We start from the raw sequence: 24,092 nt of genomic DNA, 5'->3' as shown, positions 1-24,092 counted from the left end.
TTCTCTTTTTCTAAGTATATTAATAGTTTTAGGTCTGAGGTTATGTATAAATATAAAATTTTTACAATATTTCACCCAGTAAAAATATTCGAAGTTTTCTAGTATTAAATTATATATTATAGGAGAAGTGAAGGTTAAATTTCTAATTAAAATACTTGTACCAAACACAGCTATCCTTCTTATTTGTGGAACATTGTCAGAAAATAAAGATATTTCCTCAATATGCTTATTTATGATGAAGAGGATGTGTAACTAAAGTGTAAAAACACTGTGGCCTTCCTCACTAATTTTAATGATTACTCCCAAATAATGGTGATACTGTAGTAGAAAGGCTAAATAGACTAGGAGTCTGAAATCTCGTCACTGGCAATGCTATTTGGGGGTATAAGCACATCTCCAGCTATTTGTGATAAATCAGAGAATTCTAGGATGCGTGGCTGAAGGGATCTTAACCCTTACCTTCTAACCTCTCATTTTACAAATGAGGAAATAAACCTAGAAATGTGACATATATTTCAAAAGTTACCCTGTTTTCCAGTGCAGTACAGTAGTGGAGACCTAAAATCGTGGGTCTTTTGGAATATTCACAGTTGATATACAAGACCCAAATCCTTTATAAGCACATCTCAGAGCCAGTTAGCTTTTCCTTCTAAAGAAATCAAGCAAAGCCATTTACAAAAAACAAAGCAATTTCACCTAGCAAAAATATCTGGGAAAGGTAGTTTTTTTTTCTTTTTCAAGATCCGAATGCTAAATTATATTACGGTATTGGTCTTGCTATCTATGATAATAATCAAGGTAGATTTACCCCTTCAGGTTAGAGTTTTGAACAATGTCGTAGAACTGATTTTCTAAATTAGGGGCAATTTCTCTGTTCTTCTATAGATGTATCAAATGTGCCACTGCCTTAGTTAGGACAGGTCACAGAAGCCTGATAAGAATAATAACTGTGGGAGCAGCTTTTGGGCAGTAAGGATGCACAGGATTGACCAACCTGGTTTTTTACCTGGCCACAGATATGTTCCCTCTAGAGACAGTCTTATATGCAATGAGCACAGCCATTTCCAACCACATATAAGGTGAACAATGAAGGTTAGAACTTGGAAAATTAACAAATGGAGCCACATCAAACTAAAAAGCTTTTGCACAGTGAAGGAAACCACCACCAACAAAAAGGCAACCTAATGAATAGGAGAAGATATTTGCAAATGATATATCTGATAAAGGATTAATGTCCAAATATATAAAGAACATATACAACTCAATATAAAAAAATCCAATTCAATTAAAAACTATGCAGAGGATCTGAATAGACATTTTTCCAAAGAAGATATGCAGATGGGCATCAGACATATGAAAAGATGTCCATCATTGTTAATCTTTAGTGAAATGCAAATCCAAAGCACAATATGAGATATCACCTCACACCCGTCAGAATGGCTGTCATCAAAAAGACAACAAATAACCAGTGTTAGTGAGGATGTGGAGGAAAGGGAACACTTGTGCACTGTTGGGAGGAATGTAAAGTGGTGCAGCCACCATGGAAAACAGTAGGGAGGCTCCTCAAAAAATTAGAAATAGAGCTATCATACAATCCAGCTATTCCACATGTGAGTATTTAGCTGAAGAAAACAAAAACACTAATTGAAAAAGATATATGCACTGTTATGTTCATGGCAGCATTATTCACAATAGTCAAAATAAGGAAGCAACTTAAGTGTCCACCAATAGATGAATGGATAAAGAAGATGTGGTGTATATATACATATGCAAATATATGTGAATATACAAATATACAAATACACAATGCAATATTACTCAGCCATAAACAAGAATGAAATTTTGCCATTTTCAACAACATGGATGGATGTAGAGGGTATTATACTAAGTGAAATAAGTTAGACAGAGGAAGACAAATACCATATGATTTCACTCATGTGGAATCTAAAGAACAAAACAAGTGAACAAACGAAACTAAACAGCAGCAGACTCATAGATATAGGGAACGAACTGCTGGTTACCGGAGGGGATGGGGTAGGGGGCTGGGCGAAATAGGTGAAGGGGATGAAGTGGTACAAACTTCTAGTTACAAAACAAGTCATGGGGATACAATGTGCAGCATAGGGAATATAGTCAATAATATTGTAATAACTTTGTATGGTGCCAGATGGCAACTGGACTTATCATGGCGATCATTTCATAATGTATATAAATGAAATGTTGTACACCTGAAAGTAACATAACATTGTATGTCAATTATATTCAATAAAAATAAAAATTTAGAGGTTGGAATACAGTTTGGAGACACATTTTGTTGTACTTATGATTATAGTTATTAATATCATTTGTTGAGAATTTTTTATGTAACATAAAATGTACGTACATTTGTCTTCATCATCCCTTAAACTCTGAAATATAGTTTCATTTGTAGAGGTTGCAAGAAAGCATACAAGGAAATGATAATTGTATTCACTTTGGAGATTTCACTGTAATAAATTTTAAAGTTCCTTAATCTGATTTGTAATCTCAAAATATTTGGATTTTCTTGCAGTTTAGTAATTTTCATTAAGAAATATAAATGTATCTTACGCTATCACATTCTCTTTCTGAAGGCAGATAGATGCACACAAGAAGCCTAATTAAACTTCAGAGTTGCTTGGTACACTTTTTTTAGTGTGAGAAAGGGACACCCTCTTATGAAATTCTTTTTCTGTATATCCTGGAGTTAGCTAAGTCTTAAATAAACTCCCTCCTTAAATACTGAAAACAATCTTATGAGGAAGTTATTACTATCCTTAGTTTGCAAATGAGGAATAGATATTTGTAATCCAAATACCTAACTGGGAACCTGACAGCTAGTGGGGACTGAACCACAATTCCTACCCAGGGCATCTGACCACAAAGCCCAAGGTGTTCATCAGTATTTGGCACTGGAGTATCACAACAGATCTGAAAACAAAACAAACATATTTTACCCAATATCACTGCATCATGCATCAAACTGAGACAGGCCTGCAGTGCTTAGGGTCTACCATCCAATGCTTCATTGTCCCCACCAGAACATGATTTTCAGGAATACTTCTATCTCTGAGACTCTCCACTTGCTGTGCCTTCTGGGCTGGCCACACCCTTATGATGCACATGGGTTTCTTTATATTTATTAAAATCATCTGTCAATTTTCACTCCTGTGTTGCTGAGCTGGGAACTATTCTGTCCCTTGTGAGGAACATCTTTCTGCTTTAATCCACACAGTTCACTTGTTGTTCGAAATCTCATAGGTCAAGCTTGTTGCTCAATTCGTGGCCCCCTGATGTAGTAACCATTAACTGCCATGGGACTCTGAGCTTCAGCTAGTTTGAGAGCAGAGGTACAAGCCCCAGTCAGATGAATCCAAAGGTCAGCATTGTTTTTCTTTATATCTGGAGCTCCCTTCCATTAAGTGTCTAATTAATAAAGTGATTAAGCTTTATTTTCTGGTTCATCTTGACCACTATAATTTTAAGAATATGGTCTCCACCATATAAATCTAATATTCAATCCATCCTGCATACGTGACAAGGCACTATCATATATGTGATATCATTTATTCTCCTAACAATTTTGGAGAGAAGTATTACCATCTCAGTCTGTAGATGGTGAATGGAAGCTCAGATAAGACCTGAGAGGGGACAAGCTGCCTTCTTCATGAGCAGGATAGCCTTGGGGGTAAATTTGAGTCTTTTTGCATTTGCCACCCCTTCTAGACAATGGGAATAGTATTGTCATATGGAGTTATTGGCAGAATTTAGTGAAATATCATGTGTATAACGTGCCTAACATATTACATTAAAACAGAACTTGGCACATAGGTTATGCTGAATATAGGGTAACCTTGTTATCGTCATGATCAAATTAAGTCTGTTATCCTAATAAATGGCAGAGGAAGATGAAAACTCAGGTCTTATGGCTCCTAAACAAAATGCATTGTGCTATGCTCCTGCAGTCCTTTATAAAATGAAAGCTTCTGATATTATAGATATTTAAATTTTAGAGGCACTATAAAATGGTACTTTGAAAGTTGTATATTTTTAGGTTTCTCTATAATTAACAAGTCTTGTGATGCATCATTCAATCTGAATTATCCCACAATGAGAACATCTCGACTCCCCATAAGTGTTTTCATTAACTTTGTTAATGACCCTGCCCCTAAATGTCTACAGAGAATGCAGTCTTGATGAGCAGTGATTTCATCCTGGCTTAATAAAAATGATTCCAGAGGAGGCTGTTAGATTTTAAGGTCATGCAACGATTCCGTATATAACCTACTTTTTGTTTTATTAACTACAAGTATTTTTGAAAACATATCGTTCTCAACAGCACAAGCTATTAGTAACTGTGTGGCATTCCTTGAAATTATAATTCAGTGCAATGTGATGAGTCATTTGAATAATGAGGTTTTAAGCTGGTTGGTGTATAATCATGTATAACTGCTATCTTTATAAATATCTAGTGAATATTATTTATATTCAGTAATGCTCTACACATGGAAGGGTATTTGCTATTCTTTCCTTTGATGTTTCCCTAAGCATTATTTGGAAAATACCAAGACTTCATTAGCTTGAAAAATGATCTTTGCTTAGAGTGATTTAGTAAAAAAAAAGTTTCTTCATTTCTGCAAATGCTTTGGATAATAAACTTCATGTTCTTTGAGAACAAAGCTTTCAAAATATGGCCTGCTAAATAAGAGTTGGAGAGCAGTTGGAAAATATTTTCAAAAACTCATTTGAAGTCCACAGCATTCAAAATCAGACTTAACTAAATTGGATTTATCATTCAGAAAATGGAAGTAATTCTAGCATATTGCATTATTCAACACTTTATACCATGTACTGTTATTGCTGAACATATCAATTTTAGACTGCCGTGAAATTCATGGTGTATATATGTGTGCATTTTTCAAAAAAATAAACATTTATCAACTATTTTAACTAGTTAGGAAAATAATGCATTTGGAAATATTTCTCCTCTAGCACATAAGATTTTCATTTTCATTGTAGAGATCTTTTTTTAAGAGGAGCAATTGAAAATTTAATGTAGCAAGTATGACTAATCAAACACATAGCTTTTTTCCTTTTGGAAAAAGTGTGCCATTCATCTTTCCGAAGTGGGAAAGAAGCTATTACATTTCTAATGGATGACCTGTGTCTAAATCCAAGGTCAAGGAGTCCTGAAAAGGGGAACTGATAAGGAATTTTCCTCAAACCATTAATCCTGTGAAATACAAGGCAGGAAAAGCAAGGAGGAAGCAGAGGGGCAAGGTTTGTAGAGAATTGACCAATGGGGATTCTGCTGTTGTCCAGGCACAGAGATTTGGCCCTAGATGACAATGCAGGGATGGGGTGTTACATAGGGGACAGCTGCATAGCTGCTTGAGGAATATGGGGTTTTGTTGTCCACCCAAGTTATTTCCATCCCACCCACTCCTGAGCCCAAGTCTGAGCAAGAGAATCTCACCTTACCCCAACTGCATAATACAACAGAGAAGACCAAACCTGGCAGTGACATCATTCAACATGAAGGAAAAAGAGCTGAGCAGCACGATAAAGTGAGACACAATTAGGTCTCCAGGACTCCAGGGTAGGAGGATGGATGGAGTTCCCCACCCAACCCTCATAGACAGCATCTCCATACCCCCGAAAAAAGAAAGAAAATTGGGCTTCTTCCTCAATGTGATACTTGCTTTGACTTTGAAAAATAAAGATATATGGCATTTCTTAAATTTAAATGTCATTGAGCAATGCATATTGCCTATCTATTCTAAGGAATTCTGCAAATTGATAATGGAATTCTGCAGATTCTCCCACTCCCTCGATGCCCTCGTATTTACTTCATGCTTTCATTGGGGCTACAATAGGGAGACATTCACTGGAAAAAAAGAAAAGATAAAACAAGCAAAAAACAAAAACAATTTTCAACTGACAGTGCTGTATTTTCAAGGAATTGCAAAAGTAGCCCAAGTTATTGAAATAACTGTGCTATTTAATGTCTATAAGAGTTTTTAAAATAAATAACTATATAATTTTAATTTCTAAGATTCAATGTTATATTTATTATTGTTTCATAGTCTCATGTTTTCTTTGAGGTGTCTAGGCACACTTACATTAAGATATCTTTCCAATTGTGCTAGTTTAAATTTTCCTATTTGCTGAGTCTGAGGACTCGTGGAATTTGTCTATATATATAATTCAGTCCTGGTGTTGACTTTCATGTTTGTCTGTAATCCGGCACCATTTCTCCTTGGAAACCCCACTCAGGCCCTGGGTTGTAAGGCCTCCCTGTGCTTGCTCATGTTTGCTTATCTGAACCCTAAAAAGAGATTTAAACAACAAATAAATAAACTTAAATAAACCACAAATTTCTATCAACAGTTTCTACCTTTATTGATGTCAGTCTGGTTTATCTATACCACTTGCTTAGTACAAACTTGTTCCATGCCCACAGATGGTGGTGGAATGTGATTCTCTCCTGCTGGAGACTCTCTCTTCAACTATAACTCCAGGCAGCAGTTCCCTTCTTGCCACAAGTCTAGATCAGTGAGATGAGTTTTTCCGGTTCCTTTTCATCCATGATCGAAGTGTTTATTCTCAGATTTAGACTGGGAATCCCAGTTCCCGGTGAGTGCCAAGGAAAGGACCAATCTCCCCAACGTCCATCCTACGCATCATCCGATTATGATGTTTGGCTTTAACAGCACAATTACTATACATCCCTGTACTTTTCTATCATCTGGAAATTCCCCGTTCTTACTTTCAACATTACTTAACATTCATCTGTTTAAATGCAACAGGACACCATCAGATGGTGGGGACTATTCCTTTGTCTTTTCAGCATAAATGACCAGAGGTTCTGTTGAGTATTTGTACGTCTATCTAAAGTGAATGGGCTTCAGAACTGTCTGCTCATCAATTGTCACTGCTTTTCAGGTTAGGGGTACAGTCGCCTCACAAATGAGTTAAGAAACTTTCTATCTGTTTTTGTTTTGTCAGTTCTGTGACAAATCATAGCTAAGAAATGATCTCTTCTTTGAATGTTTCCTTGGAAAATTCTATGAGCTTAACACACTTTTCCAGGGAGGAAATCTTTTGTTGATATCTGTATTTGTCTATAATTATGGTTCTATTCAAATTGTCTACTTCTTTTGGGGTAAAATTATATAACGATTCATTTTACTCAGATTTTCAAAATTGTTGGCATAATGTTGTATATATTTCATTATAATTTTTTTAAATGTCCTCCATAACTGTATTTTCCCCTTTATAATTTTTCATCAATAATTTCAGTTTTATTTTCCTTTTTGTGGCAATGATTGGTTCTTACTTAAAAGTGTATATTGTTTTCTTTGACTGTAATTTGTTTTAAAACTTACGTAATTTTAACATAAGCATTAAAAGCAAATACTAAACAATACCAAATAAGAGTATGAAGTAATAATATGAAAGCTTTCTCTATAATGTATATGCAAGTCTGTACTTACTTTTAATCTGTTAATTTATCTTTTCTTGAAGCACTATGTCAAAGCTACTCCTTCTCACTATTGATTTATCAATTTCTCAATTTTTTTCTGTTTCTTTTATATATGATTTGAGCTCTGACATTGGAAATATTAAAGATCATGATTATTATGTCATCTTGTAGGAATCAAATATTTTGCGAATATGAAATATATTTATTATTTCCTTTTAATGCTTTTAATCTTGAGTTATTTCTCTACATTAGTTTAGATATATTTACTCTTCCTGTTAGCATTTGGCTTTTGTATGTCTTTTCCATTCCGCTACTTTCAACTTTTTTGTGTCATTTACAGTACATCTCAAATATATAGAAAACAGAGTTTTCTTTTTATCAAAATCAGCGATTATCTTTTAAAAGTCGGCAATTAATTTAGTCACACACCAGAGTTAACTTATCTTTCCTGATGTTTTATGTTTGGTCTTTTATGTTTTATGACCTCCATTTCCTCCTTGTCTCTGCTGTTTGAGTTTACTGGCAAGTACCAACCCCCTGCCCCAATATTATTTCAGAAATAATGCCTATTTTTCAATTTGACTAGCGTTTACCCTAAACATTAACATATATAACTAAAAATGTTTTATTATTTCTAGATGTAATCAGAACTTGTATTAGCCTTTAAAAACAGACAACCATATGAGGTTGTACAACCTGTCACTTGCCAGACTAAATCACATAGAACTGTCATTCCAGATTCCTACCTGACGTTTGTATGCTAGTATACATCAATTACTAGTTCTACACAGAGGTGAGGATATATATTTATATTTAATATGCATTTTTACTCTAAAGGCCATGTCTTCAGGAGGATATATTATCGAGGTCATGTATACTTTATGTCACCCTCGTTCTACATGAACTAATCAGTAATACTTACAGTAATAATAATAACCTTAATTACTAATAGTCTTTGTTCCTGTATCTATTTGGCTACCCACTTCATCTACTGAGGTTTTCTTGTTTAGTTTTCTTTTTTTGAGGAAGACTAGCCCTGAGCTAACATCTGCCACCAATCCTCCTCTTTTTGCTGAGGAAGACTGGCCCTGAGCTAACACTGCCACCAATCCTCCTCCTTTTGCTGAGGAAGATTGGCTCTGAGCTAACATCCATGCCCATCTTCCTCTACTTTAAATGTAGGACACCTGCCACAGCATGGCTTGACAGTGGTGCATAGGTCAGTACCCAGGATCCCAACAGGCAAACCTTGGGCCACCAAAGCAGAATGTGTGAACTTAACCACTATGCCACAGGGCTGGCTCGAGGGTTTTTAAATTATCATCAAATGATTAAATTTGTAATGTGCAATTTTGATTTGATTTTTGTTCAAATGATTTACTTAAATATATAATATGAATTTTTTAAGATATAAATTTTAATCATACCAGAGTCTCCTTCTGATTCCTTCATCAAATCTGTTTCTTCAGGTGTTAGCTCTTCTCTGTATTGAGTTTGGAGTTTTTCTCATGGTGCTGACTTTACTAAAATACTGGGTGATGTATGGTAGTCCTCTCAACTTTGTATTTAAGAATCGCCATCTGACTTCCTGTTATGTTCACTTATCCTTTCCTCAGTATTTGTTACTGGTATGTGAAAAAGTTTATACTAATTTATTCTTTGCTGAGATGACAAGCTTTCTGTTCTTCTTGAAGAGTGAATAGCAACCTGCCTTTGTAGTCTTGTACATTTATAATCCATGTACCCGTTACTATACCATGCAGACAAAAGCCACTGTGAAGCACCAGCAAGCAAAGAGGCTAAGAGAGGAAAACTGATTTTCCTCATTCCAAAAATGTCTCAGATTTCTCTTGAGCATCTTTAACTCTCTGAGCTTGCTACTCTTTGACATCACTCCTAACATTGCAGGATTTTTTCTACATTTTTTTGGTCTGCAAATACATCTTTCCCATTGCTATTTTCTTGTTACATCTGATACCTTCTACTTTCTACTTTCAGAAGTTTCCAGAAGCCACACAGTTAAAGCCACACAATTTTTAAAATACATGGAAAACATTCAAGAACGTGTGAACCTATTACTGATCTAGAAAATTAAAACCAAATGTGAAATTAGAAAAATCACAATACGACATTGACAAAAAAAAAAATCTCTTTTAGAACTGGATTAAAGATATGTTTATTAGTATGTTGCTCTCTGTAAATACTATGATCTGATATGGTTATTTTGAAAATAACATTAGGCAACTTTACAAAGGAACTCAGATTTCAACATCTTTGAAAGAGTTCCATTGAATGGAGTAAATATAATGTTATTTGCCCTTTTGAGGAGTATAAATGATGAAATAATGGACAATTAAAAATTATTTTGAAATAACCACCTATGAGGGATTTGGAAAAAAGAAACTGAATAAAAAATGGCAGAGTCCTTTCTTAAAAGGACAAGGTAATGTTGACATTGATTGCTTCAAATCAAAAAATTGTTATCCCTGGGTCAAGAATGTTCCTAGTATTTTGTTAGGAACAATTGATCTGTCAGAAAATGGAACATTTTTGACTTAATAATAATTATGTCTGGGCGTCTGGTTAGACCTTAGTTGTGAGGGAGATGTATCTGCAGTTGCAGAGTATTATCTCTGCCATGATGCCAGGATAGATTTGACAGATAGGTTCTGACAGGCTAGTATTTCTTTCCTCACTCAGAGCTCTGATTGCTTCTCTTTTGAAAAGATTAGCTCTTTTAAAGAAGGCAGATTTCAGATATAAAGGAGGCTATGAGACTATGAGATAGTCATTGTACTCCATAAATATCACCTGATTTGGGTGGTGGCTGACTTTTCATTAATTTAGTCACTCAGGCAGTCAGCAAATATATGTTGAGAATTTACAATGATGTAGACTTTATATTGGGCTCTGGATATTCATTTATTTTTATTATTATTTTTTTTAAAGATTTGCACCTGAGATAACAACTGTTGCCAATCTTCTTCTTTTTTTCTTTATTCTTCTCCCAAAAGGCCCCCAGCACATAGTTGTGTATTCTAGTTGTGAGTGCCTCTGGTTGTGCTATGTGGGACGGCACCTCAGCATGGCCTGATGAGCAGTGCCATGTCCGCACCCAGGATCCAAAATGGTGAAACCCTGGGCCACCCAAGAGGAGCACACAAATTGACCACTCAGCCACGGGGCTGGCCCCGTGCCCTGGATCTTTAAAAAGAAATTTAATAAACCACAAACTTCTGACAATTAGAGTGGACATTGGACATATAATTAAGTGCCTGTGATATAAATGTTAGTGGGGCTATGAAACAACCACCTTTCACAAGATAATGAATTGAGGCAAAATGCAGTCTCAGTTGCAGACCCGTGATGTGGACAGTCAATAAAGTATCTCAAGCCCAGGTCACAGAAGTAACCTTTTATAAGTCACTTTGAAATTCAGAGTATTTTCTCTGTGCATTGGTTAATCATCAGTTCTCTCTCCTTGCATCTCTTGCCCATAAGCACGGCCATGATGAAACAATGCATCTGCACAACATGCAGAAGGGACCGCCATTAAGTGAGTGAGAGGAGTAAACCTCAGTGTTCCTCTTGTGGGTCTTTCTCTCATGGACATGAGCCCTGCAAGTTCAGCAAAGGAAAATCTCCACCTAAATTAGAAACCAATCAAAGTTTTGGTTCTCATTTGTTTTATTTAGTCTGATTTGCTTCCATATATTTTTCAATAGAGAGTAAACATAAGGGCTGCCAAGATTATATGTCAAGCATAACAAAAATTGAAAAGATAAAAAAAATTCACCTTAAACTATTTACACCTCATTCATCCACACAACAACAAAGTAACACTAAACACTGGCTCTTCTGAAACATAGGAACTAGGTACTTATAATAAAATTTCTTAAAGATAATTTATAAATTTATGTTTTATAGAGAATATGGCTATATGTGTCCATTTCTATAATATCCATCCTACTGTGTCCCTCTCCACAAAATAATCCAGGATTAATCAGCCTTAAATTCACTCTGCCCAAGTACATCCAAATTTGACAGCGTATTCTAAGTTAAGATCAACACATCTGCCTTCTCGGGTAGATGAAAAGTATCTATCATGTATTTACTTGTTCTCTTCCTTGAAATAATATTATTTTGGAATTATGGTCAGTTCTTTTCTATTCTAAACACAAAGACAAGCTGAATAAAGCATAACTAAATATACTAGTAGAATAGATAATTAAACCATGGTATGTTCCTAAAATGGAAAAGCAGCGTGCTGTGAAAATAAATGCATACAGCAACATAGATGAATCTCACAAATATATGTGGAGTGAAAGAGGCCAGACATAAAAGGAAAAAAACTCCTAAATTTGTATGTTTCCCTTCTCGGTAAGGTAACAAATAGGTACAACTAGTCTATACTTTTAGAAGTCAGGACAGGGGGCTCACCCGCAGGGAGCGACCTGAAGGCTGAACCAAGGGAGATTTTGTGACTCGATAATCTCTGGTGTCTTTGCCTGGAAGATGAAGACATATGTGAACATTATTGGAAGAACATTGAGCTGTAAGCTTGTGCATTGTATTTCAACTGAATAATTCATTTAAAAAATGTTACCAGAAAGTAAAGATCAAGGAACTACAAAAAAATGACAGTAATAATAACTGTAGCCTTGTCAGCCAGGGTAGCTACTTCTGGCAATGAAGGGAAAACCTGCAGGGCTAATCTTCCCCAAATAAAACCCCAATTTAGAATTCCAAAACCAGCTAAAGTGTCATCTAAAGTGCTGTTTTGAATGCGTCATACAAATAATATGGCATTTTGTATACCTCTAAATATACTAAAAGAAACAGTAAGTACATCTAATAAGACCAAAGACAAGAACATGTACAAAAACAAAAAGATGGGCACATATCAAAAGAATGTGAGTGCCTACTCAAAGGAGTTCCCAATGCTCAGATCAAAACTAATTTGAACAACAAAATAAATGCAACATTGTAAAATTATAACCCCCCCACAAAACAAATAATTATGAACCTATGGTGATATTAATGATAGAATATATAAATAAATGGACGAGAAGGAGAAAATATTCCTTACAGAACATTCCACAAAATATATGGAAATACCCTTCCCCATTCTAGGAGCTGGGCTTAATCCTTTCTCTGACCTCTGCATTTGGTGACTTGCTTCCAAAAAGTAGAGTGTGGGAATGGAAATAATAAATTCACTATAGAGAAACTGGCAGACACCACCTTAACCAAGTGATCAAGTTAACATCATCTGTAATAAGTCATATTGTTATCAGGTACCTTCTTATATTAGACAACTCACTTTGTAGTACTCTTTCTCATAACCTATAACCACAGTCCAATCATGAAAAACATCAGACAAATCCAAGTTGAGGGACAATCTACAAAATACCAGGGTAGCATTTTTCAAGCATCAGTGACTAAAAGCAAGATTGAGAAACTGTCACAGAGAAAGAAATGAGTCTTGATGACAAATGCCATGTGATATCTTGGATTGGATCATGGAACAGAAAAGGGACACTAGTGGAAAATGGGTCAAATATGAATGGAGTCTGGATTTTGTATCATAGCAATGTACCCATAGCCAGCTCTGGTGGTCTAGTGGTTAAGACTTGGCACTCTTACCATTTCAGGTGGTGTTCATTTCCCGATCAGAGAACCACACCACCCATCTGTAGGTTGTCATACTGTGGGGGCTGCATGTTGCTGTGATGATGAAAGCTATGTCACTGAGATTTCAAATACCAGCAGGGTCAACCATGGTGGACAGGTTTCAGCAAAGCGTCCAGACTAAGACAGACTAGGAAGAAGGACCTGCCCACCCACTTTCAAGAAAACTGGCCATGAAATCCCCATGAATATCAGTAGAGCATTGTCTGATATAGTGCCATAAAGTGAGAGAATGGCACAAAAAGACTGGGCAGGGTTCTGCTCTGCTGTACAGACAGTCACTAAGAGACGGAATTGACTTCATGGCACTAACAACAACAAATGTACCCATATTGCTTTCTTAGTTTTGAAATATGTACCCTGGTACTGTAAGAACTTAACATTATGGGCACCTGGCTGAAGGGATTTCAGGGACTCTGAGCACGGGATGTAATATCCTCCATGCACAGGACATATAATAATATCTACAAGCTATCCAAAATACAAAAGCTTATTTAAAAAGTTAAACAACATGATCTTCTTAAATACAAAAACAAACCTATTATTCAATATATTAAAGTCCCATTCAAGATAACATCCCTTATCAAACAAATAGCAAAAAGGAATATCTCAAACCAGAGTAAGACATTTTCTAAATACATACATCAAATAAGGAAAATTACACCAAATATTAAAGTATATTATGTACAAGAAAACCACTATCACAGCTTAGAAAATAAGAAACAGCTTAGAATAAGATATTTAGCATAAGATATCTGACAAATAATGTTATCTAGAACCTATTTGTGACAATGTGGATGGACATTGAGGGCATTATGCTAAGTGAAATAAGCCAGATAGAGAAAGATAAACACTACATGTTGTCACTTACATGTCAACTCTAAAAAAAAATCAAACTCATAAAAAGAGAGAGTAGAAAAGTTGTTGTCAGGGGCTAGTGGGGACAGAGGGGGAATAGGGAGAGGCTGGTAACAGGGTACAAACTTTCAGCTATAAGATTACCAAAGTCTGAGGATCTAATGTATAATGTGGTGACTAGTTTATAACACTGTACTGTATAACTGAAATTTGCTAAGTGAGAAAAATAAATATTCTCACAAAAAAAGATCAATACGTGAGGTGATGGATGTATTAATTAAAGAGATGGGAGGAATCCTTCCACAATGGAATCATGCACCAAATTATCATGATGTGCACTTTAAATATCCTACAATGTTATTTGTCAGTTAAACCTCAATAAAGTGGAAAAAATAAAGATAATAATTAAAAAATACTGAAAGTGTGATATACACACAAGATTTGGAATAGTTAGTAAAGAAAACAATTTCATTAATAATTTTATATCAGTTACATGTTGAAATGATAACATTTTAGATATATTGAGATAAATAAAATACATCATCAAGGGGCTGGCCCTGCGCTGTAGTGGTTAAGATCGCACTCTGCTTAGGTGGCCTGGGGTTCGCAGGATTGGATTTCAGGTGCAGACCTAGCACCACTTGTCAAGCAACACTGTGGCAGCATCCACATAAAATAGAGGAAGACTGGCACAGATGTTAGCTCAGCAACAATCTTCCCCAAGCAAAAGAGGAAGACTGACAACAGATGTTAGCTCAGGGCCAATCGTCCTCATGTGCTCCCCCCAAAATTATTAAAATTCTTACAAAGCCATAAGGTAAGCACTCAAATTAAAAGAAAGATAAACAAAATATATCAAAAGGATATTAATAGAAAAACTAAAATGTGGCTAGATCTGCAAAGAGATATTCTTACTATTAATTGTTGAACTATGAAATAAATAGTATTATTTTACCTTATTATAATGGCAAAAAAATTAAGAACCAACAAGTATGGCAAGGATGAGAGAGAATGGCAATATTTGTGCAAGTTTAATGAGAATTTAAATTGGGTGGAATTCCTTTTGCAAGCAAACAGTCTGTACCTACCCCCTGAACACAATGGATGACATATTCTGGGAGTGGGCACCAGCCTCATCTGAGCATTTGTGCTAGAGGATCACTTATCTCAGGGCAAGTGGAGACAGAAGCACATATATTTTATTAGTGTTTTGACAAATTAAAAACAACCTAAATCGTGATGAAGGGGAAGTGAAAAAACTAAATTGCTCTTGGTATACCCTTAACAGAGCTCTATACATCAGTTCCAAAGATTGAACTCCATTGCATATATCATTTGGATAGATTGTATAAACATGATATTAGGGCAAAAGAAAAAGTTACAGAACAATAAGTATAATATGATATAATGTAAATATTAAAAACACATCCAATAATAATATGTACTTTATTGATACACTAAGTGGCAAAAGTAAATATATCTTCAAAAAATCTGAATTAAATGTATAAAATGATACTTGTTAATATCTGTGAACAGCCTTTTTTATGTTAACTGTTGAAGTCTTCTGAATTTTGAAAACCTTTTTAAAATTTAATACAATAAACATACTTTTCTGCCATCTGATTAACTCTGCTTTTCTCTTCTCTACACACTTTCCCTTTTTGTAAATACAGTATGCAACTCAAACAAAGTACAGAAAGATATATTTCGAACAGACAATATTGTCTTGAATGTGCACAAAACAGAAATGGATTACTTCAAATATTTTATTTTTTCACATTAAATAAACACAAAGAATTTCTACAAATAAATTTTACAAAAATATTTTAAATACAAACAGTTTTACTACTTGTTTTGTTTTTAAGGAAAAGATTATATTCAAAGGAGATATTTTTGAATCTTAAGCTGTGCATTATTTACTGTAAGTCATTCTTAAAGGTACATTTTTCTCTCCGTTACGGATCACTTACAGTTGTTATAAAAGAAACCCAAATATAACCTTTTTTCTCTTTCAGTGTCTGAAATCAGACCTTGGTTTGTAGAATTATTTGCTATGCTGTGGCTTATTTTGAGAATCTACGTTGATTCTTCCACATTTTACTGACCTGAGTTGATGGTATCCTTCCTAATCATATCACTTTTTTTTCCCCTTGGTGTCCTGCCAGCAGGTGATGGACTGTGTTCATTGCCAGGGTCAAGTTGTTGTCCACAGGAAAAAATAATTCATAACATTTGCAACAATCACATCAAGTCCAATATCATCAATTAACATTACTGCTTAAAGCACATGGCACAGCTTTGTTTGCACAAATGGCAGCTCTGGATAAGGGACTCAAAATGACCACAATGTCCAGAGCATCAACAAATGAGGTAATATAAAAACGGGTGGGTTATGTTAAAGGTGGTCATGGTGGTCATGGGAACATTCAATTTCTGGAATTAAAGGAAAAAAGTTCATTGTATGGAGTTTAGATTTCCCACAAAACAGGACATATTATGTTTGTCGTTTTTTCTTAAAAATGAAATTCTTACATGCTATAGACAGCAAATAGGCTGTTTCCACCAGCCCTGACAGCTTTTTAGTTAGCATTGCTGATGGCGGTAACTGGTGGAACAGAAGCAACAACAGAACTGGAGAACGTGACCTCACTTGGATCACGGTGTCTCTTGTGTCACTGGATGACCTTGGACAAACAATTGCGTCTCAGACCTAGCTCCTATCTCATCAACATAAAATTGTGGATGCTCGATGCATGATTGCTATTGCTCTTTTGAGATCCAATTGCATATGATTCTCCCACACTCCAATTTTTAATGGATGTAAATGAGAAGCAGAGAGTAATGAACTACTGATAAACATTTTTTCAGTTTTCATAACAATGGTCTTCAAACTCCTGTTCATTAGAACAGTAAGAAATACATTTTACGCTGGTGCCCAGCATAAACACACACAGTCATTCTCTCTCTCTCTCTCTCTCTATCTCTTCTATCTGTAGCTATCATGAAACAAAGGTTTCACAAACAATCTTACTTTTTGTGACAAATCCTATGTTATATTCCAGTTTATTTTCATTAAAGAAAATATTTTTTCAACCAGCTAAACCGATATCATTAACCTCTAATTTGCAGCAAACTCTGAAGAACATTCTACTAAAGATTAAGATTCAAGCCTATTTGCATGGATACAAGTTCTTTTGCCACATGAACCCTCCCTCCCTCCCTTTTCAGCTTTATCTGCAGAATTTCTTTCACATCACCTCAGTCTCTAGCAACATGCATACACATCCAAACACTCAGATACACACACACATACATTTGCATGCAAACACACACGATGCTATTTAACTATTTTTGCATGGGGATTTTGTTCTACCTGGAATTCCCTTTCTTCTCTAGCAAACTTTCATGAATGAATATTTCTTAAAGTTTTACTTGTCAGTACATAAAAGTAGAAGTGTTGGGATTAAGCAAAGAAAGCTGGTTATAATCTACTTAGAAAAATCTAGCTATTTTGATTTTTTCCTTTGGGGTGAAAAAGATATTAGAGTGCTCCTAAGGTTTAGTGATTATGTTTAACTCAAAATAATTAATGACAGTACTTTATATTGCCAATTTACATCTTTTCAGAAGATTATTTCCATTCATTAAAAGAATTTACCTATGTAAGATTATGTCACTGAACTATCCTCCTATAAAAAGACTTAGGAAAACATAAGCCAGTGAATAATCTTGACCCCTACTTACTATCAGATGCTACAGCCTCAGGGAAAGAGTCCATTAAGAAACTGGTCTGTTTTATCAGGCAGAGAGTGGAGAGCACTTGTGAATACTCTGTGTATAGGACGTAGACTGATAGTTGTCACTGGCTATTGACTACCCACACACAACGATGCCCTGAGAGCCAATTCTAATCCATGCTCCTGGAGAAGCGTCAATTCTGAACCCAAAGGAGTGTTAAGCATGGAAACATGGCAGCTTTTAGGCATGGAGGAATTATAGGACTAGGGGATCATTGTCATTCCCATCCTTTCCATTGTGTCCCTTTGTCCAGTGTAGATGTTATTAAAGAGAACTTACTTCGGTTAAGAAGAATCGAAACAGACTATATAAAATTTTGAAGTTAACCAATAAAGGTAATTCTATAAGACTTTACTCAAAATGCCTAATTCACATATCACCATCTCTGGGAAATGTTCCAAGACCCTGTAGAGAGAAGTATTCAGACCTTTCCCTGTGCTACTTCTCTATCTCACACATGTTTCTAATGCCATATTCACACACTGGACCATAATTTAGAGAAAAATGGAGGTGTAGTAATTGGGATGGCCAACTTGAGACAGACTTCCTTATATTAATGACATAATACATTATAATAAACAATATGCATAGAAATAGTATGTATTTGGGATTTCTGGGAAGACAGTGGCATAGGAGGACTCCGATCTCACCTCCTCCCACGAAGACAACAAATTCACAACTATCTGTGGAATAATTACCCCCGAGAGAGAAGTAGAATCTGGATAAAAAGAACCCCCACAACAAGAGGCAATACCGACAGAGGTGGAAGAGGCAAAAATACCTTTCTGCTGTGGAAAAAAACACATTCTAGCCATGGCACTTCATGGCCAGGAGCAATCTTTAGGTACAAAGCTTTTCCTGGAGGAGGAGGTTACCTGAGCAGGAGAGCTATGCCACAATAAGCAGCCTTTGAATTCAGTACAACCTAGATAAGTGTCATAATACCTGACTTTGCTGGCTATTAAGACCAACAGGGAATAGCCCCAGAAAATCTATCAAACATAAGAGAAAGAAAAGCCTACTCTCAAAGGGCCCATGCACAGATGCAGTCATTCCCAAAGCCAATACAAAGTCACCCGTAAGAAAGGTGCATAGTCCTTTAATAAAAGAGGCTCACTTGGTAAGTTCTGTGAACATAGAGAGGCAGAAGGTGACTGGGCTCACCTCCCCAGGGACTGAGACACCCGTGGCAACCATTATTGTGACCTAGTACAGGCATGCTGACACAGATGATGGCAGACACCACTATATTTCTTCCTCTGGCCTGTAAGCACAGGGATTGGCCCTGCCCACTAGGGAACAGATTTAATCCAGCTGAGCCAAGACAGGCAGCTGGCCCCAAGGACTGACGCCACTCACCAGCAAGTCCACAGGCAACTTCTGGGCCTGCTAGGTGGACCGTGTTGGATCTCAGCAGTGGGGCGGGTGGGTGTGCTTCGGTGGGGAAGGGCATGCACACAGGGCAGAACTGTATTGGTAGAGTTTATGGGCCCATGGGCAATGGGGCTTGTTGGCTACAGCAGACTTGTGCCACTGGTCATCTCAAACAGCCATGCCACATAGGGAGTCCGCCCCACCTTCCAACTCCTGAAATAATTGTGTACTGCCACACCTGGGGCTGGCTCCACCCAGCTGCACTCATAAGAGAGCTGAAAACAGCCACAATTATGAACCCCTAAGCCTAGCAACCAGCCATGCTGGGGGCTGACTCACTTAACAGCAGAACAGCAGCATATGTGTGCTATTAGACCTTGCAGCCAGCTGTACTAGGGTTTGTACCACCCAATAAAGTGACTAAAGTGACTATAGCAGACACATGCAGCTGAGCGTTAAGACCAGCAGGCATGAGGGCTCCCCCAGCCTACCCATGCACCTGCAGCAAGATCAACCCCACTACAACATAAGCGCACGCAAAGCCCACACAGCAGACACTCCTGGAACATTTGGAAGTACTGATGAGAGGGAAGCACATTGCTGGGCCCCATAAGGCATCTCTTACATAAAGCCACATCTCCAAGATCAGGAGATGTAGCTGATCTCCCTAATTCACAGATATAAGCATAGAAACATAGGCAAAATGAAGAGACAAAGGAAAATGTTCCAAATAAGGGAACACGACAAATCCTGAGAAAAAGAACTAAAAGAAACAGAGATAAACAATCTATCAGATAAGGAATACAAACGAACAGTCATAAGGATGCCTACTGATCTTGGGAGATGAATAGATGAACACAGTGAGAACTTCAACAAAGAATTGGAAAATATAAAAAAGAACCAATCAGAAATGAAGAATACAGTACTGAAAATGAAAAATTCACTAGAGGGGCTCAACAGCAGAACAGATGACACAGTAGAACAGATCAGTGAGTTGGATGAAAGATTAAAGGAAATCACCCAAGCCGAAGAGAAAAAGGAAAAAAGAACTAGAAAGAATGAAGACATTTTAAAGGACTTCTGGGATAACATGAAGCACATTAAAATCCATATTATACATGTCCCAGAAGAAGAAGAGAGAGACAAAGTGGCAGAGAACCTGTTTGGAGAAATAATAGCTGAAAACTTTCCTAACCTAAGGAAGGAAACAGACATCCAGGGACAAGAAGCACAGAGAGCACAAAAAAAATGAACCGAAAGAGGCACACATCTAGACACATTATAATTAAAATGCCAAGAATTAAAAACAAAGAAAGAATCCTAGAAAAGCTGCAAGCGAAAGGTAACAAGTGACATACAAAATAAACCCCCTATCGTTATCAGCTGACTTCTCAGCAGAAACCTTACAGACTAGAAGGAGGTGGCATGATATATTCAAAGTGCTGAAAGGAAAAATTCTACAGCCAACAATACTTTACCCAGCAAGTTTATCATTCAGAATGGAAGGTGAGATAAAGAGTTTTCCAGACAAGTGAAAACTAAAGGAGTTTATCACCAATAAACTGGCCTTGCAAGAAATGTTAAAAAGAGTTATTTAAGTGGAGAAGAAAAGACTATAAATAGGAATAAGAAAATTGTTAGAGGAAAAAAATCACTGGTAAGGGCAAATATACACTAAAGGTAGCCGATAAACCACCTATAAAGCTAATATGAAGGACAAAAGACAAAAATACTAAAATTATTTCCATGATAAGAGGTTATGGGATACACACACAATACACACGTGAGATTAAATATGATATCAAAAACATAAAATGTTTAAGGGAAAGTAAAAGCATAAGGCTTTTAATGAGGTCAAACTGGCAGAAAAATACACACACACAGATCAATGGAACAGAAGTGAGAGCACAGAAATAAAATCACACATGTATGGGCAGCTAATTTTTGACAAGGTAGCCAAGAGCATACAAGGGAGAAAGCAAAGTCTCATCAATAAATGGTGTTGGGAAAACTGCACAGCCACGTGTAAAGGAATGAAAGTAGGCCATTGTCTTTCACCATACCCAAAAATTAACTCAAAATGGATTATAGACTTGAATGTAAGACCTGAAACCATAAAACTGCTAGAAGGAAAAACAGGTAGTATGATCTTCAATATCAGTCTTAGGAGCACCTTTTCGAATACTGTGTCTCATCAGGCAAGGGAAATAAAAGAAAAAATAAACAAATGGGACTACATCAAAGTAAACAGCTTCTATAAGGCAAAGGAAGCCATCAACAAAACAAACAGACAATCTAACAATTGGGAGAAGATATTTGTAAAGCATATATCTGATAAGGGGCTAATATCCAAAATACATAAAGAACTCATACATCTCAACAACAAAGAAACACCCAAGTGTAAAAATAGCAAAAGATCTCCACAGATATTTTTCCAAAGAAGATACACAGATGGCCAACAGGCAAATGAAAAGATGTTCAACTCACTATTAAGGAAATGGATATCAAAACTGCAGTGAGATATCACTAAATGCCCATCAAAATGGCCATAATTAACAAGACAAAAAAATAGCAAATGTTGGAGAGGATGTAGAAAATGGATGCAGAAAAGGGAACTCTCATACACTCCTGGTGGAAATGTAAACTGGTGCAGCTACCATAGAAAAAAGTATGGAGATTTCTCAAAAAAACTAGAACTATCATATGATATAGCTATTCCACTTATGGGTATTTATCAAAAGAACACAAAAACGTGAATGTGTAAAGATATCTGCATCCCTATGTTCACTACAGCAGTAATCATAATAGCCAAGACTTGGGAACAACCTAAGTGCCCATCAATGGTTGGATGGATAAAGAATATGTGGTATACATACACAGTGGAATACTACTCAGGTATTAAAAAGATGAAATCTTGTCATTTGTGACAATGTAGATGGATCTTGAAAGCATTATGCTAGGCAAAATGTCAGAGAGAGAAAGTCAAATACCATATTATTTCACTCATAAGTAGAATATATAAACAAACACACAGATACACAGATTAGATTGGTGGTTACCAAAGAGGGAGGGAGGAGAGAAGAGGAAGAAAGTGGTGACAGGTGATGAGTGGTAATTGGTCTTTGGGTGGTGAACATGGTGCCATCTACACAGAAATCAAAATATAATGATGTACACCTGAAATTTATATCTAATGTTATGAACTAATGTTACCTCAATAAAAAAATTTAAAAAATAGTACTTAGTTTTGATTTGGTTCGGAGACTGAGTACAGTGTAACTCTAAGAGGAAGAGTCTTAGGATAGACTGATAGGATAGAATGAGAGAATTTTCATTTCCCATTTTCATCCTATAAAAGACTAAGACCATGGGACTTCTGCTTGCTCTCCTTACTTGGAGAGTTTTGGAGGGAACATATATTTTTCATAAAGACTAAAGTGCTTATCAGAGCTTTATTAGGTGTCAGGGCTTTGTGCTTTAACAGCAAAAGCCAGCCACCCACTTTCTCTGTTACTTTTCACGCCCAGGGCATCATGGCATTGGCGTTGTCATCTACAGTACATAGCCAAGGCAAGGCCACCTTTGACAAGTTGTCCCTCTCTTCTGCCTGCCACTGGAAGTGTGAGAAACCTGTCTTTACTCTGTGCTCTCCGTGCCTGCGACAGGGGAAAGTGGCTGATCTTCCACTTTTCTGTCACTCCTCCACACAGCTGGCCACTTTCTATTTTGGGTGCCCTCACTGCTCTGCCTCTCTTTGCAAGCATATCTGTTTATGTGTGACTCAAGCTTTAAATTCAGAAAAAGAAAAGTAACTTCTAGTTTGGCCTTAGGCCCAAGGAAGTTTGACATTTGTCTTGTGGATTGCAAAGTCATGATGTGCTTGCATAGAAAAACGAAATGGTCAGTTGTTTTCCTGAATATTTGGGCATGATAATCAGTCAAATTTTTGGAGGGGAAGTGGGGCTGGTGAAATGTCAGACCCCTATCAATCACCCTCATTTATTTATGTATCTCACTGTCCCTTAGACTAGACTTGAGTCTTTGCTGGCCAGAAACTATGAACGCCTCATTTCTGTACCTGACATCCTACCACAGGCTGTATACATAGAATTCCACAAATACTGGCTGCACTGAATTGAATAGAAAACACAGAGAAAATGTTGTTTGAAATCTCATCCATAATGCAAATGCTATATTACCACTATTTTTCAATTGCTGCTTATCTTTAATGACCTTTTTATCTGTGCTACACACTGAAGCCACAAATCACAAGAAAAGGAGGACAAAATCCTATTGCGTAGAGTGGCTAAGGGCAGATTCTCCATTATCTCTGCCCTTGAAAAAACTGTTAGGATCATCATAAAAAGTACATTGTAGAGACTCAGATACACTGTGAATACTGGAGCTAGAGGAGGTGGATGATCAAAAGCATTGGTAGGGAAAGAATTATTTGGCTGATGCAGTGAAACACCCAAGTTCCTCTTTACTGACCAACAATCATCCTCAGAAAAATACAGCATCTCTTCACCTCAATGAATGCATCTGTGACAGACTAGACAGAAGTGATCCTTGGTTAAAATTTAGTTTCTATTTTAAGGAGCAGTAATGTCAAAATAAAAACTAAGAGGGAAAAATGAAGCTTATATTGTGTTTTGTACATTGTCCATAAGGAATGTTTCTTCTGTTACCTTTTACTACGGAAATAAATTGCTCACTAGAGTTTAGTGTCAATTAAGGATCTGATTGAGAACACCAACAGCATAACTTATTATAATTTTCAATAATCACTAGGGACTTTGATTATTTGAAAGATTTTACCCATCTATATCCATAAATGTTCTTAGTGATGAATTTATTTAAAAAATCT

At 36.4% G+C, this 24,092-nt stretch overlaps 2 long non-coding RNA genes across 2 annotated transcripts in view; one reads left to right on the top strand and one right to left on the bottom strand.

Moving 5' to 3' along the window:
• Positions 1-24,092, top strand: part of LOC103566537 (uncharacterized) — a 122,620-nt gene that overhangs the window by 70,248 nt on the left and 28,280 nt on the right. The window lies entirely within an intron of this gene.
• On the bottom strand, positions 10,876-18,732 carry LOC139083108 (uncharacterized). Its single transcript, XR_011539677.1, has 3 exons — positions 18,633-18,732; positions 11,959-12,012; positions 10,876-11,151 (listed from the first exon to the last, which is right to left on the bottom strand). It is a non-coding gene; the product is annotated as an uncharacterized lncRNA (long non-coding RNA).

Source organism: Equus przewalskii, chromosome 4 (assembly GCF_037783145.1).
Source record: "Equus przewalskii isolate Varuska chromosome 4, EquPr2, whole genome shotgun sequence".
Classification (NCBI taxonomy): domain Eukaryota; kingdom Metazoa; phylum Chordata; class Mammalia; order Perissodactyla; family Equidae; genus Equus; species Equus przewalskii.
This window is presented reverse-complemented; position numbering and strand designations above follow the sequence as displayed.